This window comes from Octopus bimaculoides, chromosome 13, assembly GCF_046866305.1.
Source record: "Octopus bimaculoides isolate indiv1 chromosome 13, ASM4686630v1, whole genome shotgun sequence".
Lineage (NCBI taxonomy): Eukaryota > Metazoa > Mollusca > Cephalopoda > Octopoda > Octopodidae > Octopus > Octopus bimaculoides.
Genome location: NC_142940.1, coordinates 51754588 through 51770492, shown reverse-complemented (window position 1 = coordinate 51770492; position 15905 = coordinate 51754588).

The window sequence follows — 15905 nt, the reverse complement described above, 5'->3', positions numbered from 1 at the left end:
TCCCCCTCCCTGCTCCGTCTCCCTACTCTCTCCCCCTCTCCGTGCTCGCTCTCCCTTTTAACAAACATCTTCATCAAACGTGTTTGATAAAGACGATTGATAATTGTTTGATGAAAATATTTCCCCCAAACCAAACATTTTCATCTAACAGTCTTCAAACATCTTCATGAAACATCTTCATTAGCCCTAAAAATTCGTCATGAAACATTTTTGACCAAACATTTTCGTCAAACATTTTCATCAAACATTTTCATCAAACATTTTCGTCAGACATTTTCATCAGACATTTCCATCACACATTTTCGTCAGACATTTTGATCAAACATTTTGATCAAACATCTTTATTAAGCGTGTTTGATAAAGATGATTGATGGATGTTAGATGAAAACATTCTCCCCAAACCAAACATTTTCTTGGAACATTTTCCTTCAAACATTCTCTTCAAACATGAAACATCTTCATTAGCACTAAAAATTCATGGAACAATTGACAAACATCATTATTTTCATCAGACATTTTCATCAAACATTTTCCTCAAACATTTTCATGAAACATTTTCATCAGACATTTCCATCAAACATTTTCGTCAGACATTTTCAACCATCATCTTTATCAAACACGTTTAATAAAGATGTTTGAGCAACATTCCAGAGAGGCGGATTTGGGAGATGAAGGGGAGGAAGGAGAGGGAGGAATGCTCAATATTCCAGAGAGCGGGAATTGAGAGGTGAAGGGGAGGAACTATTGCTTAACATTCCAGGGAGGGGGAATTGAGAAATTTCCATAATGATGTTTGATCAACATTCCAGAGAGGCGGATTTGGGAGATGAAGGGGAGGAAGGAGAGGGAGGAACGTTCAACATTCGCCCTGCCCTCTCTCACTCTCCCTGCTCTCTCTCCCTCTCCCTGCTCTCACTCCCTCTCCCTGCTCTCTCTCCCTCTCCATGCTCCCTCTCCCTCTCCCTGCTCTCTCTCCCTCTCCCTGCTCTCTCCCTCTCCTGCGCCCTCACCCTCTCCCTGCTCGCTCTCCCTCTCCCTGCTCTCTCTCCCTTTCCCTGCTCCCTCTCCCTCTCCCTGCTTTCTCTCACTCTCCCTGCTCTTTCTCCCTCTCGCTGCTCTCTCTCCCTCTGCCTGCTCTCTCCCCCTCTCCCTGCTCGCTCTCACTCTCCCTGCTCGCTCTCCCTCTGCCCGCTCGCTCTCCCTTTCCCTCCTCTCTCTCCCTCTCCCTCTCCCTGCTCGCTCTCACTCTCCCTGCTCGCTCTCCCTCTCCCTGCTTGCTCTCCCTCTGCCCGCTCGCTCACCCTTTCCCTGCTCTCTCTCCTTCTCCGTGCTCCTTCATCCTCTCACTCTCCCTACTCACTCTCCCTCTCCCTGCTCTCTCTCCCTCTCCCCGCTCGCTCTCCCTCTCCCTGATCTCTCTCTCTCTCCCTGCTCTCTCTCCCTCTACCTGCTCTCTCTCCCTCTCCCTGCACTTTCTCCCTCTCCCGGCTCTCTCTCCCTCTGCCTACTCCCTCTATCCCTCCCTGCTCTCTCCCTCTCCCTCTCCCTGCTCTTTCTCCCTCTCCCGGCTCTCTCTCCCTCTGCCTGCTCTCTTTCCCTCTCCCTGCTCCCTCTCCCTCTGCCTGCGCTCGCTCCCTCTACCTGCTCGCTCTTCCTCTCCCCGCTCTCTCTCCCTATGCCTGCTCTCTCTCCCTGCTCCTTCTTCCTCTCCCTCTCCCTGCTCTCTCTCCTTCTCCCTGCTCGCTCTCCCTCTGCCTGCTTCCTCTCCCTCTCCCTCCTCGCTCTCCCTCTCCCTGCTCCCTCTCCCTCTCTCTGCTCCCTCACTCTGCTCCGTCTCCCTCTCCGTAATCTCTCTCCCTCACCCTGGTCTTTCTCCCTCTCCCTGCTCCCTCTCCCTCTCCCTGCTCTCTCTCCCTCTCCCTGCTCGCTCTCCCTCGCCCTGCTCCTTCTTCCTCTCCCTGCTCTCTCTACCTCTCCCTGCTCTCTCTCCCTCTCCCTGCTCTCTCTCACTCTCCCTGCTCCCTCTCTCTGCTCGCTCTCTCTCTCCCTGCTCGCTCTCCCCCTACCTGCTCTCTCTCCCTCTCATGCTCTCTCTCTCACTCTCCCTGCTCTCTCTCACTCTCCCTACTCTCTCACCCTCTCCCAGCATTCTCTCCCTCTCCCTGCTCGCTCTCCTTCTCCCTGCTCACTCTCCCTCTCCCTGCTGCCTCTCCTTCTCCCTGCTCGCTCTCTCTCTCCCTGCTATCTCTCCCTCTCTCTGTTCGCTCTCTCTCTCCCTGCTCGCTCTCCCCCTACCTGCTCTCTCTCCCTCTCCCTGCTCGCTCTCCCTCTCCCTGCTCACTCTCCCTTTCCCTGCTGCCTCTCCTTCTCCCTGCTCGCTCTCCCTCTGCCTGCTATCTCTCCCTCTCTCTGTTCGATCTCCCTCTCCCTGCTCCCTCTCCTTCTCTCTGCTACCTCTCACTCTCCCTGCTCTCTCTCACTCTCCCTGCTTCCTCTCTCTGCTCGCTCTCCCTCTCCCTGCTCTCCCTCCCTCTCCCTGCACTCTCTCCCTCTCCCTGCTCTCCCTCCCCCTCCCTGCTCCGTCTCCCTACTCTCTCCCCCTCTCCGTGCTCGCTCTCCTTCTCCCTGCTCGCTCTCACTCTCCCTGCTCGCTCTCCCTCTCCCCGCTCCCTCTCCCTTTCTCTCCTCACACTCCCTCTCCCTGCTCCCTGTCCATCTCCCTGCTTCCTCTCCCTCTCTCTGCTCTCTCTCCCTCCCTCTGCTCTCTCTCCCTCTCCCTGCTGCCTCCCCTTCTCCCTACTCGCTCTCCCTCTCCCTGCTCGCTCTCCCTCTCCCTACTCGCTCTCCCTCTGCCTGCTCTCTCTCCTTCTCCCTGCTCCCTCACCCTCTCCCTAATCTCTCTCCCTCTCCCTGCTCTTTCTCACTCTCCCTGCTCTCTATCCCTCTCGCTCTCTTTCCCTCTCCCTGCTCTCTCTCCCTCTCCCTACTCGCTCTCCCTCTCCCTGTTCCCTCTCCCTCTCCCTGCTCTTTCTCCCTCTCCCTGCTCTCTCTCCCTCTCCCCGCTCGCTCTCCCTCTCCCTGATCTCTCTCTCTCTCCCTGCTCTCTCTCCCTCTCCCTGCTCTCTCTCCCTCTCCCTGCACTTTCTCCCCCTCCCTGCTCTCTCTCCCTCTGACTGCTCCCTCTCTCTCTCCCTGCTCTCTCCCTCTCCCTCTCCCTGCTCTTTCTCCCTCTCCCTGCTCTCTCTCCCTCTGCCTGCTCTCTCTCCCTCTCCCTGCTCCCTCTCCCTCTGCCTGCGCTCGCTCCCTCGCCCTGCTCGCTCTTCCTCTCCCCGCTCTCTCTCCCTATGCTTGCTCTCTCTCCCTGCTCCTTCTTCCTCTCCCTCTCCCTGCTCGCTCTCCCTCTCCCTGCTCGCTCTCCCTCTCCCTGCTCCCTCTCCCTCTCTCTGCTCCCTCATTATTTTCATCAGACATTTTCATCAAACATTTTCATCAAACATTTTCATCAAACATTTTCATCAAACATTTTCATCAAACATTTTCATCAGACATTTTCATTAGACATTTTCATCAAACATTTACGTCAGACATTTTCATCAGACATTTCCATCAAACATTTTCGTCAGACATTTTCATCCATCATCTTTATCAAACACGTTTAATAAAGATGTTTGATCAACATTCCAGAGAGGCGGATTTGGGAGATGAAGGGGAGGAAGGAGAGGGAGGAATGCTCAATATTCCAGAGAGCGGGAATTGAGAGGTGATGGGGAGGAACTATTGCTTAACATTCCAGGGAGGGGGGATTGAGAAATTTCCATAATGGAGATGAAGGGGAGGAAGGAGAGGGAGGAACGTTCAACATTCTCCCTGCTCTCTCTCCCTCTCCCTGCTCTCTCTCCCTCTCCCTGCTCTCACTCCCTCTCCCTGCTCTCTCTCCCTCTCCATGCTCACTCTCCCCCTCCCTGCTCTCTCTCCCTCTCCCTGCTCTCTCCCTCTCCTGCGCCCTCACCCTCTCCCTGCTCGCTCTCCCTCTCCCTGCTCTCTCTCCCTTTCCCTGCTCCCTCTCCCTCTCCCTGCTTTCTCTCCCTCTCGCTGCTCTTTCTCCCTCTCGCTGCTCTCTCTCCCTCTCCCTGCTCTCTCCCCCTCTCCCTGCTCCCTCTCCCTACTCTCTCTCCCTCTATTTGCTCGCTCTCCCTCTCCCTGCTCGCTCTCACTCTCCCTGCTCGCTCTCCCTCTTCCCGCTCGCTCTCCCTTTCCCTGCTCTCTCTCCCTCTCCCTGCTCCTTCTTCCTCTCACTCTCCCTGCTCTCTCTCCCTGCTCTCTCCCTCCCTCTCCCTGCTCTCTCTCCCCCTCTCTGCTCTCTCTCCCTCTCCCTCTCCCTACTCTTTCTCCGTCTCGCTGCTCTCTCTTCCTCTGCCTGCGCTCTCGCCCTCTCCCTGCTCCCTTTCCCTCTCCCTAATCTCTCTCCCTCTCCCAACTCTCCCTCCCTCTCCCTGCTCTCTCTCCCTCTCCCTGCTCTCACTCACTCTCCCTTCTCTCTCTCACTCTCCCTGCTCCCTCTCCCTGCTCGCTCTCCCTCTCGCTGCTCGCTCTCACTCTCCCTGCTCTCTTTCCCTCTCCCTGCTCCTTCTTCCTCTCCCTCTCCCTGCTCTCTTTCCCTCTCCCTGCTCGCTCTCCCTCTCCTTGATCTCACCCCCTCTCCCTGCTCTTTCACCGTTTCACTGCTCTCTCTTCCTCTGCCTGCTCTCTCGCCCTCTCCCTGCTGCCTTTCCCTCTCCCTACTCCCTCTCCCTAATCTCTCTCCCTCTCCCCGCTCGCTCTCCCTTTCCCTGCTCTCTCTCCCTCTCCCTGCTCCCTCTCCCTCTCCCTGCTTGCCCTCCCTCTACCTCTCCCTGCTCTCTCTCCCTCTCCCTGTTCCCTCTCCCTCTCTCTGCTCGCCCTCTCTCTCCCTCTCCCTAATCTCTCTCCCTCTCCCCGCTCGCTCTCCCTTTCCCTGCTCTCTCTCCCTCTCCCTGCTCCTTCTTCCTCTCACTCTCCCTGCACTCTCTCCCTCTCCCTGCTATCTCTCCCTCTCCCTGCTCTCTCTCCCTCTCCCTGCTCTCCCTCCCTCTCCCTGCTCTCTCTCCCCCTCCCTGCTCTCTCTCCCTCTCACAGCTCTCGCTCCCTCTCACAGCTCTCTCTCCCTCTCCCTGCTCGCTCTCCCTCTCCCTGCTCTCTCTCCCTCTCCCTGCTCCCTCTACCTCCTCGCTCTCCCTCTCCCTGCTCTGTCTCCCTCTCCCTGCTCTTTCTCCGTCTCGCTGCTCTCTCTTCCTCTGCCTGCTCTCTCGCCCTCTCACTGCTCCCTTTCCCTCTCCCTAATCTCTCTCCCTCTCCCCGCTTGCTCTCCCTTTCCCTGCTCTCTCTCCCTCTCCCTGCTCCTTCTTCCTCTTCTTCTCCCTGCTCTCTCTCCCTCTCCCTGTTCCCTCTCCCTCTCCCTGCTCGCCCTCCATCTCCCTCTCCCTGCTCGCTCTCCCTCTCCTTCTCCCTGCTCGCTCTCCCTCTCCCTGCTCGCTCTCCCTCTCCCTGCTCTTTCTCCCTCTCTCTGCTCTCTCTCTCCCTCTGCCTGCTCTCTCTCCCTCTCCCTGCTCCCTCTCCCTCTCCCTAAACTCTCTCCCTCTGCCTGCTCTCTCTCTCCCTCTGCCTGCTCTCTCACCCTCTCCCTGCTCTTTCTCCCTCTCCCTGCTCTTTCTCCCTCTCCCTCTCCCTAAACTCTCTCCCTCTGCCTGCTCTCTCACCCTCTCCCTGCTCTTTCTCCCTCTCCCTGCTCTCTCTCCCTCTCCCTGCTCTCTCTCCCTCTCCCTACTCCCTCTCCCTACTCTCTCTCCCTCTCCCTGCTTGCTCTCCCTCTCCCTGCTTGCTCTCCCTCTCCTTGCTCGGTCTCACTCTCCCTGCTCCCTCTCCCTCTCCCTGCTCTCTCTCCCTCTCCCTGCTCTCTCTCCCTATCCCTGCTCTCCCTCCCTCTCCATGCTCTCTCTCCCTCTCCCTGCTCTCTCTCCCTCTCCCTGCTCCGTCTCCCTACTCTCTCTCCCTATCCCTGCTCGCTCTCCCTCTCCCTGCTCGCTCTCACTCTCCCTACTCGCTCTCACTCTCCCTGCTCGCTCTCCCTCTCCCCGCTCGCTCTCCCTTTCCCTGCTCTCTCTCCCTCTCCCTGCTCCTTCTTTCTCTCACTCTCCCTGCTCTCTCTCCCTCTCCCTGCAATCTCTCCCTATCCCTGCTCTCTCTCCCTCTCCCTGCTCTCCCTCCCTCTCCCTGCTCTCTCCCCCTCCCTGCTCTCTCCCCCTCTCCCAGCTCTCTCTCCCTCTCCCTGCTCGCTCTCCCTCTCCCTGCTCGCTCTCCCTCTCCCTGTTCTCTCTCCCTCTCCCTGCTCTTTCTTCGTCTCGCTGCTCTCTCTTCCTCTGCCTGCTCTCTCGCCTTCTCGCTGCTCCCTTTCCCTCTCCCTAATCTCTCTCCCTCTCCCCGCTCGCTCTCTCTTTCCCTGCTCTCTCTCCCTCTCCCTGCTCCTTCTTCCTCTCCCTCTTCCTGCTCTCTCTCCCACTCCCTGCTTTCCCTCCCTCTCCCTGCTCTCTCTCCCTCTCCCTGCTCTCTCTCACTCTCCCAGCTCTCTCTCCCCTCCCTGCTCGCTCTCCCTCTCCCTGATCTCTCTCCCTCTCCCTGCTCTCTCTCCCTCTCCCTGCTCCCTCTCTTAACTCTCTCTCCCTCTCCCTGCTCCCTCTCCCTGTCCCTGCTCACTCTCACTCTCCCTGCTCGCTCTCCCTCTCCCTGCCCGCTCTCCCTCTTCCCGTTCGCTCTCCCTTTCCCTGTTCTCTTTCCCTCTCCCTGCTCGCTCTCCCTCTCCTTGATCTCACTCCCTCTCCCTAATCTCTCTCCCTCTCCCTGTTCTTTCTCCCTCTCCCTGATCTCTCTCCCTCTCCCTGCTCTCTCTCCCTCTCCCTGCTCCCTCTCTTAACTGTCTCTCCCTCTCCCTGCTCCCTCTCTTAACTCTCTCTCCCTCTCCCTGCTCCCTCTCCCTCTCCCTGCTCACTCTCACTCTCCCTGCTCGCTCTCCCTCTCCCTGCTCCTTCTTCCTCTCACTCTCCCTGCTCTCTCTCACTCTCCCCGCTCGCTCTCCCTTTCCCTGCTCTCTCTCCCTCTCCCTGCTCCTTCTTCCTCTCCCTCTTCCTGCTCTCTCTCCCACTCCCTGCTTTCCCTCCCTCTCCCTGCTCTCTCTCCCTCTCCCTGCTCTCTCTCACTCTCCCAGCTCTCTCTCCCTCTCCCTGATCTCTCTCCCTCTCCCTGCTCTCTCTCCCTCTCCCTGCTCCCTCTCTTAACTCTCTCTCCCTCTCCCTGCTCCCTCTCCCTCTCCCTGCTCACTCTCACTCTCCCTGCTCTCTATCCCTCTCCCTGCACTCTCTTCACCTCCCTGCAACCTCCCCCTACTCTCTCTCCTTCTCCGTGCCTGCTATCCCACTCCCTGCTCGCTCTCACTCTCCCTGCTCACTCTCCCTATCCCTGCTCTCTCTCCCTATCCCTGCTCTGTCTCCCTCTCCCTGCTCTCCCTCCCTCTCCCTGCTCCCTCTCCCTCTCCCTGCTCCCTCTCCCTCTCCCTGCTCTCTCACCCTCTCCCTGCTCTCTCTCCCACTCCCTGCTATCTCTCCCTCTCCCTGCTCCCTCTCCCTGCTCTCTCTCCCTATCCCTGCTCTCTCTCCCTATCCCTGCTCTGTCTCCCTCTCCCTGCTCTCCCTCCCTCTCCCTGCTCTCTCTCCCTCTCCCTGCTCCCTCTCCCTCTCCCTAATCCCTCTCCCTCTCCCTGCTCTTTCTCCCTCTTCCTGCTCTCTCTCCCTCTCCCTACTCCGTCTCCCTACTCTCTCTCCCTCTCCCTGCTCGCTCTCACTCTCCCTGCTCGCTCTCGCTCTCCCCGCTCGCTCTCCCTTTCCCTGCTCTCTCTCCCTCTCCCTGCTCCTTCTTCCTCTCACTCTCCCTGCTCTCTCTCCCTGCTCTCTCCCTCCCTCTCCCTGCTCACTCTCCCCCTCTCTGCTCTCTCTCCGTCTCCCTACTCTTTCTCCGTCTCGCTGCTCTCTCTTCCTCTGCCTGCGCTCTCGCCCTCTCCCTGCTCCCTTTCCCTCTCCCTAATCTCTCTCCCTCTCCCCGCTCGCTCTCTCTTTCCCTGCTCTCTCCCTCTCCCTGCTCGCCCTCCCTCTCCCTCTCCCTGCTCTCTCTCCCTCTCCCTATTCCCTCTCCCTCTCCCTGCTCGCCCTCCATCTCCCTCTCCCTGCTCGCTCTCCCTCTCCCTCTCCCTGCTCGCTCTCCCTCTCCCACTCCGTGTTCTTTCTCCCTCTCCCTGCTCTCTCTCTCCCTCTGCCTGCTCTCTCTCCCTCTCGGTGCTCCCTCTCCGTCTCCCTAATCTCTCTCCCTCTCCCTGCTCTCTCTCCCTCTCCCTGCTCCCTCTCCCTCTCCCAACTCTCCCTCCCTCTGCCTGCTCTCTCTCCCCCTCCCTGCTCTCTCTCCCTCTCCCAGCTCTCTCTCCCTCTCCCTGCTCACTCTCCCTCTCCCTGCTCTCTCTCCCTCTCCCTGCTCCCTCTACGTCCTTGCTCTCCCTCTCCCTGCTCTCACTCCCTCTCCCTTCTCTCTCTCACTCTCCCTGCTCCCTCTCCCTGCTCGCTCTCCCTCTCCCTGCTCGCTCTCCCTCTCCCTGCTCGCTCTCACTCTCCCTGCTCGCTCTCCCTCTCCCTGCTCGCTCTCCCTCTTCCCGTTCGCTCTCCCTTTCCCTGCTCTCTCTCCCTCTCCCTGCTCCTTCTTCCTCTCCCTCTCCCTGCTCTCTTTCCCTCTCCCTGCTCGCTCTCCCTCTCCTTGATCTCACCCCCTCTCCCTGCTCTTTCTCCGTTTCACTGCTCTCTCTTCCTCTGCCTGCTCTCTCGCCCTCTCCCTGCTGCCTTTCCCTCTCCCTAATCTCTCTCCCTCTCCCTAATCTCTCTCCCTCTCCCTAATCTCTCTCCCTCTCCCCGCTCGCTCTCCCTTTACCTGCTCTCTCTCCCTCTCCCTGCTCCTTCTTCCTCTCCCTCTGCCTGCTCTCTCTACCTCTCCCTGTTCCCTCTCCCTCTCCCTGCTTGCCCTCCCTCTACCTCTCCCTGCTCTCTCTCCCTCTCCCTGTTCCCTCTCCCTCTCTCTGCTCGCCCTTTCTCTCCCTCTCCCTAATCTCTCTCCCTCTCCCCGCTCGCTCTCCCTTTCCCTGCTCTCTCTCCCTCTCCCTGCTCCTTCTTCCTCTCACTCTCCCTGCACTCTCTCCCTCTCCCTGCTATCTCTCCCTATCCCTGCTCTCTGTCCGTCTCCCTGCTCTCCCTCCCTCTCCCTGCTCTCTCTCCCCCTCCCTGCTCTCTCTCCCTCGCACAGCTCTCTCTCCCTCTCCCTGGTCTCTCTCCCTCTCCCTGCTCCCTCTACCTCCTCGCTCTCCCTCTCCCTGCTCTGTCTCCCTCTCCCTGCTCTTTCTCCGTCTCGCTGCTCTCTCTCTTCCTCTGCCTGCTCTCTCGCCCTCTCACTGCTACCTTTCCCTCTCCCTAATCTCTCTCCCTCTCCCCGCTTGCTCTCCCTTTCCCTGCTCTCTCTCCCTGTCCCTGCTCCTTCTTCCTCTTCTTCTCCCTGCTCTCTCTCCCTCTCCCTGTTCCCTCTCCCTCTCCCTGCTCGCCCTCCATCTCCCTCTCCCTGCTCGCTCTCCCTCTCCTTCTCCCTGCTCGCTCTCCCTCTCCCTGCTCGCTCTCCCTCTCCCTGCTCTTTCTCCCTCTCTCTGCTCTCTCTCTCCCTCTGCATGCTCTCTCTCCCTCTCCCTGCTCCCTCTCCCTCTCCCTAATCTCTCTCCCTCTCCCTGATCTCTCCCTCTCCCTGTTCTCTCTCCCTGTCCCTGCTCCCTCTCCCTACTCTCTCTCCCTCTGCCTGCTCTCTCTCCCTCTCCCTGCTCTCTCTCCCTCTCCCTGCTCTTTCTCCCTCTCCCTGCTCTCTCTCCCTTTCCCTGCTCCCTCTCCGTCTCCCTAAACTCTCTCCCTCTGCCTGCTCTCTCTCTCCCTCTGCCTGCTCTCTCACCCTCTCCCTGCTCTTTCTCCCTCTCCCTGCTCTCTCTCCCTCTCCCTGCTCTCTCTCCCTCTCCCTGTTCCCTCTCCCTCTCCCTAAACTCTCTCCCTCTCCCTGCTCTCTCACCCTCTCCCTGCTCTTTCTCCCTCTCCCTGCTCTCTCTCCCTCTCCCTGCTCTCTCTCCCTCTCCCTACTCCCTCTCCCTACTCTCTCGCCCTCTCCCTGCTTGCTCTCCCTCTCCCTGCTCGGTCTCACTCTCCCTGCTCCCTCTCCCTCTCCCTGCTCTCTCTCCCTCTCCCTGCTCTCTGTCCCTATCCCTGCTCTCTCTCCCTCTCCCTGCTCTCCCTCCCTCTCCATGCTCTCTCTCCCACTTCCTGCTCCCTCCCCCTCTCCCTAATCCCTCTCCCTGCTCTTTCTCCCTCTTCCTGCTCTCTCTCCCTCTCCCTGCTCTCTCTCCCTCTCCCTGCTCCGTCTCCCTACTCTCTCTCCCTATCCCTGCTCGCTCTCCCTCTCCCTGCTCGCTCTCACTCTCCCTGCTCGCTCTCCCTCTCCCCGCTCGCTCTCCCTTTCCCTGCTCTCTCTCCCTCTCCCTGCTCCTTCTTCCTCTCACTCTCCCTGCTCTCTCTCCCTCTCCCTGCAATCTCTCCCTATCCCTGCTCTCTCTCCCTCTCCCTGCTCTCCCTCCCTCTCCCTGCTCTCTCCCCCTCCCTGCTCTCTCCCCCTCTCCCAGCTCTTTCTTCGTCTCGCTGCTCTCTCTTCCTCTGCCTGCTCTCTGGCCTTCTCGCTGCTCCCTTTCCCTCTCCCTAATCTCTCTCCCTCTCCCCGCTCGCTCTCCCTTTCCCTGCTCTCTCTCCCTCTCCCTGCTCCTTCTTCCTCTCCCTCTTCCTGCACTCTCTCCCACTCCCTGCTTTCCCTCCCTCTCCCTGCTCTCTCTCCCTCTCCCTGCTCTCTCTCACTCTCCCAGCTCTCTCTCCCCGCCCTGCTCGCTCTCCCTCTCCCTGATCTCTCTCCCTCTCCCTGCTCTCTCTCCCTCTCCCTGCTCCCTCTCTTAACTCTCTCTCCCTCTCCCTGCTCCCTCTCCCTCTCCCTGCTCACTCTCACTCTCCCTGCTCTCTCACCCTCTCCCTGCTCTCTCTCCCACTCCCTGCTATCTCTCCCTCTCCCTGCTCCCTCTCCCTGCTCTCTCTCCCTATCCCTGCTCTCTCTCCCTATCCCTGCTCTGTCTCCCTCTCCCTGCTCTCCCTCCCTCTCCCTGCTCTCTCTCCCTCTCCCTGCTCCCTCTCCCTCTCCCTAATCCCTCTCCCTCTCCCTGCTCTTTCTCCCTCTTCCTGCTCTCTCTCCCTCTCCCTACTCCGTCTCCCTACTCTCTCTCCCTCGCCCTGCTCGCTCTCCCTCTCCCTGCTCGCTCTCACTCTCCCTGCTCGCTCTCGCTCTCCCCGCTCGCTCTCCCTTTCCCTGCTCTCTCTCCCTCTCCCTGCTCCTTCTTCCTCTCACTCTCCCTGCTCTCTCTCCCTGCTCTCTCCCTCCCTCTCCCTGCTCTCTCTCCCCCTCTCTGCTCTCTCTCCCTCTCCCTACTCTTTCTCCGTCTCGCTGCTCTCTCTTCCTCTGCCTGCGCTCTCGCCCTCTCCCTGCTCCCTTTCCCTCTCCCTAATCTCTCTCCCTCTCCCCGCTCGCTCTCTCTTTCCCTGCTCTCTCCCTCTCCCTGCTCGCCCTCCCTCTCCCTCTCCCTGCTCTCTCTCCCTCTCCCTATTCCCTCTCCCTCTCCCTGCTGGCCCTCCATCTCCCTCTCCCTGCTCGCTCTCCCTCTCCCTCTCCCTGCTCGCTCTCCCTCTCCCACTCCGTGTTCTTTCTCCCTCTCCCTGCTCTCTCTCTCCCTCTGCCTGCTCTCTCTCCCTCTCGGTGCTCCCTCTCCGTCTCCCTAATCTCTCTCCCTCTCCCTGCTCTCTCTCCCTCTCCCTGCTCCCTCTCCCTCTCCCAACTCTCCCTCCCTCTGCCTGCTCTCTCTCCCCCTCCCTGCTCTCTCTCCCTCTCCCAGCTCTCTCTCCCTCTCCCTGCTCACTCTCCCTCTCCCTGCTCTCTCTCCCTCTCCCTGCTCCCTCTACGTCCTTGCTCTCCCTCTCCCTGCTCTCACTCCCTCTCCCTTCTCTCTCTCACTCTCCCTGCTCCCTCTCCCTGCTCGCTCTCCCTCTCCCTGCTCGCTCTCACTCTCCCTGCTCGCTCTCCCTCTCCCTGCTCGCTCTCCCTCTTCCCGTTCGCTCTCCCTTTCCCTGCTCTCTCTCCCTCTCCCTGCTCCTTCTTCCTCTCCCTCTCCCTGCTCTCTTTCCCTCTCCCTGCTCGCTCTCCCTCTCCTTGATCTCACCCCCTCTCCCTGCTCTTTCTCCGTTTCACTGCTCTCTCTTCCTCTGCCTGCTCTCTCGCCCTCTCCCTGCTGCCTTTCCCTCTCCCTAATCTCTCTCCCTCTCCCTAATCTCTCTCCCTCTCCCCGCTCGCTCTCCCTTTCCCTGCTCTCTCTCCCTCTCCCTGCTCCTTCTTACTCTCCCTCTGCCTGCTCTCTCTCCCTCTCCCTGTTCCCTCTCCCTCTCCCTGCTTGCCCTCCCTCTACCTCTCCCTGTTCTCTCTCCCTCTCCCTGTTCCCTCTCCCTCTCTCTGCTCGCCCTTTCTCTCCCTCTCCCTAATCTCTCTCCCTCTCCCCGCTCGCTCTCCCTTTCCCTGCTCTCTCTCCCTCTCCCTGCTCCTTCTTCCTCTCACTCTCCCTGCACTCTCTCCCTCTCCCTGCTATCTCTCCCTATCCCTGCTCTCTCTCCCTCTCCCTGCTCTCCCTCCCTCTCCCTGCTCTCTCTCCCTGCTCTCTCTCCCCCTCCCTGCTCTCTCTCCCTCTCACAGCTCTCTCTCCCTCTCACAGCTCTCTCTCCCTCTCCCTGCTCGCTCTCCCTCTCCCTGCTCTCTCTCCCTCTCCCTGCTCCCTCTACCTCCTCGCTCTCCCTCTCCCTGCTCTGTCTCCCTCTCCCTGCTCTTTCTCCGTCTCGCTGCTCTCTCTCTTCCTCTGCCTGCTCTCTCGCCCTCTCACTGCTACCTTTCCCTCTCCCTAATCTCTCTCCCTCTCCCCGCTTGCTCTCCCTTTCCCTGCTCTCTCTCCCTCTCCCTGCTCCTTCTTCCTCTTCTTCTCCCTGCTCTCTCTCCCTCTCCCTGTTCCCTCTCCCTCTCCCTGCTCGCCCTCCATCTCCCTCTCACTGCTCGCTCTCCCTCTCCTTCTCCCTGCTCGCTCTCCCTCTCCCTGCTCGCTCTCCCTCTCCCTGCTCTTTCTCCCTCTCTCTGCTCTCTCTCTCCCTCTGCCTGCTCTCTCTCCCTCTCCCTGCTCCCTCTTCCTCTCCCTAATCTCTCTCCCTCTCCCTGATCTCTCCCTCTCCCTGTTCTCTCTCCCTGTCCCTGCTCCCTCTCCCTACTCTCTCTCCCTCTGCCTGCTCTCTCTCCCTCTCCCTGCTCCCTCTCCCTGCTCTCTCTCCCTCTCCCTGCTCTTTCTCCCTCTCCCTGCTCTCTCTCCCTCTCCCTGCTCCCTCTCCCTCTCCCTAAACTCTCTCCCTCTCCCTACTCCCTCTCCCTACTCTCTCTCCCTCTCCCTGCTTGCTCTCTCTCTCCCTGCTCGGTCTCACTCTCCCTGCTCCCTCTCCCTCTCCCTGCTCTCTCTCCCTCTCCCTGCTCTCTCTCCCTCTCCCTGCTCTCTCTCCCTCTCCCTGCTCTCCCTCCCTCTCCATGCTCTCTCTCCCACTTCCTGCTCCCTCTCCCTCTCCCTAATCCCTCTCCCTGCTCTTTCTCCCTCTTCCTGCTCTCTCTCCCTCTCCCTGCTCTCTCTCCCTCTCCCTGCTCCGTCTCCCTACTCTCTCTCCCTATCCCTGCTCGCTCTCCCTCTCCCTGCTCGCTCTCACTCTCCCTACTCGCTCTCACTCTCCCTGCTCGCTCTCCCTCTCCCCGCTCGCTCTCCCTTTCCCTGCTCTCTCTCCCTCTCCCTGCTCCTTCTTCCTCTCACTCTCCCTGCTCTCTCTCCCTCTCCCTGCAATCTCTCCCTATCCCTGCTCTCTCTCCCTCTCCCTGCTCTCCCTCCCTCTCCCTGCTCTCTCCCCCTCCCTGCTCTCTCCCCCTCTCCCAGCTCTCTCTCCCTCTCCCTGCTCGCTCTCCCTCTCCCTGCTCGCTCTCCCTCTCCCTGTTCTCTCTCCCTCTCCCTGCTCTTTCTTCGTCTCGCTGCTCTCTCTTCCTCTGCCTGCTCTCTCGCCTTCTCGCTGCTCCCTTTCCCTCTCCCTAATCTCTCTCCCTCTCCCCGCTCGCTCTCCCTTTCCCTGCTCTCTCTCCCTCTCCCTGCTCCTTCTTCCTCTCCCTCTTCCTGCTCTCTCTCCCACTCCCTGCTTTCCCTCCCTCTCCCTGCTCTCTCTCCCTCTCCCTGCTCTCTCTCACTCTCCCAGCTCTCTCTCCCCTCCCTGCTCGCTCTCCCTCTCCCTGATCTCTCTCCCTCTCCCTGCTCTCTCTCCCTCTCCCTGCTCCCTCTCTTAACTCTCTCTCCCTCTCCCTGCTCCCTCTCCCTCTCCCTGCTCACTCTCACTCTCCCTGCTCGCTCTCCCTCTCCCTGCCCGCTCTCCCTCTTCCCGTTCGCTCTCCCTTTCCCTGTTCTCTTTCCCTCTCCCTGCTCGCTCTCCCTCTCCTTGATCTCACTCCCTCTCCCTAATCTCTCTCCCTCTCCCTGTTCTTTCTCCCTCTCCCTGATCTCTCTCCCTCTCCCTGCTCTCTCTCCCTCTCCCTGCTCCCTCTCTTAACTCTCTCTCCCTCTCCCTGCTCCCTCTCCCTCTCCCTGCTCACTCTCACTCTCCCTGCTCGCTCTCCCTCTCCCTGCCCGCTCTCCCTCTTCCCGTTCGCTCTCCCTTTCCCTGCTCTCTTTCCCTCTCCCTGCTCGCTCTCCCTCTCCTTGATCTCACTCCCTCTCCCTAATCTCTCTCCCTCTCCCTGCTCTTTCTCCCTCTCCCTGCCCCCTCTCCCTCTCCCTGCTCCCTCTCCCTCTCCCTGCTCGCTCTCACTCTCCCTGCTCGTTCTCCCTCTCCCTGCTCGCTCTCCCTCTTCCCGTTCGCTCTCCCTTTCCCTGCTCTCTCTCCCTCTCCCTTCTCCTTCTTCCTCTCCCTCTCCCTGCTCTCTTTCCCTCTCCCTGCTCGCTCTCCCTCTCCTTGATCTCACTCCCTCTCCCTTCTCTCTCTCACTCTCCCTGCTCCCTCTCCCTGCTCGCTCTCCCTCTCCCTGCTCGCTCTCACTCTCCCTGCTCGCACTCCCTCTCCCTGCTCGCTCTCCCTCTTCCCGTTCGCTCTCCCTTTCCCTGCTCTCTCTCCCTCTCCCTGCTCCTTCTTCCTCTCCCTCTCCCTGCTCTCTTTCCCTCTCCCTGCTCGCTATCCCTCTCCTTGATCTCACTCCCTCTCCCTGCTCTCTCTCACTCTCCCTGCTCCCTCTCCCTGCTCGCTCTCCCTCTCCCTGCTCTCTCTCCCTCTCTCTGCTCTCTCCCTGTCCCTGCTCGCTCTCCCTCTCCCTGCTGCCTCTCCTTCTCCCTCTCTCTGCTCCCTCTCTCTGCTCCCTCTCTCTGCTCCCTCTCTCTCTCCCTGCTCTCTCTCCCTCTCCCTGCACGCTCTCCCTACTCTCTCTCCCTATCCCTGCTCGCTCTCCCTCTCCCTGCTCTCTCTCCCTCTCCCTGCTCTTTCTCCCTCTCTCTGCTCTCTCCCTGTCCCTGCTCGCTCTCCCTCTCCCTGCACTCTCTCCCTCCTCTCTCTCAGCAATCCATCGCCCAGAATTAGATCCTTTTT